Source organism: Colobus angolensis, unplaced genomic scaffold (genome assembly GCF_000951035.1).
Source record: "Colobus angolensis palliatus isolate OR3802 unplaced genomic scaffold, Cang.pa_1.0 Scaffold303, whole genome shotgun sequence".
Classification (NCBI taxonomy): Eukaryota; Metazoa; Chordata; class Mammalia; order Primates; family Cercopithecidae; genus Colobus; species Colobus angolensis.
In genome coordinates, this window is record NW_012116300.1 from 770,631 (window position 1) to 771,559 (window position 929).

The following is a 929-nucleotide window of genomic DNA, read 5'->3' on the forward strand; positions in this document are numbered from 1 at the left end:
GGGGTTTCACTGTGTTAGCCAGGATGGTTTATATCTCCTGACCTCATGATCCGCCCACGTCAGCCTCTTTTTTTGTATTTTTAGTAGAGATTTCACCATGTTAGCCAGGATGGTCTCGATTTCCTGACATCATGATCTGCCCACCTCAGCCTCCCAAGGTGCTGGGATTACAGGCGTGAGCCACAGTGCCCAGTCATTTTTTGTTTTGTTTTGTTTTTTGTTTTTTTGAGACGGAGTCTTGCTCTGTGGCCCAGGCTGGAGTACAGTGGCGCGATCTTTGCTCACTGCAACCTCCATCTCCCACGTTCAAGCAATTATCCTGCCTCAGCCTCCCAAGTAACTGGGATTACAGGAGCACACCACCACATCTAGCTAATTTTTTGTATTTTTAGTAGAGACAGGGTTTCACCATATTGGCCAGGCTGGTCTTGAACTCCTGACCTCGTGATCCACCTTCCTTGGCCTCCCAAAGTGCTGGGATTACAGGCATGAGCCACCACGCCTGGACCCTTTTTTTTTCTAAAATGGAGTCTTTCCTCTGTCACCCAGGCTGGAGTGCAGTGGTGTGATCTCAGCTCACTGCAACCTTCCCCTCCCAGGTTCAAGCAGTTCTGCCTCAGCCTCCCAAGTAGCTGGGATTACAGGTGTGCGCCACCATGCCCGCTACTTTTTGTATTTTTAGTAGAGATGAGGTTTCGCCATGTTGCCCAGGCTGGTCTCAAACTCCTGGCCTCAAGTGATCCACCTGCCTCGGCCTCCCAAAGTGCTGGGATTACAGGCATGAGCCACAGTGCCCAGTCATTTTTTGTTTTGTTTTGTTTTTTGTTTTTTTGAGACGGAGTCTTGCTCTGTGGCCCAGGCTGGAGTACAGTGGCGCGATCTTTGCTCACTGCAACCTCCATCTCCCACGTTCAAGCAATTATCCTGCC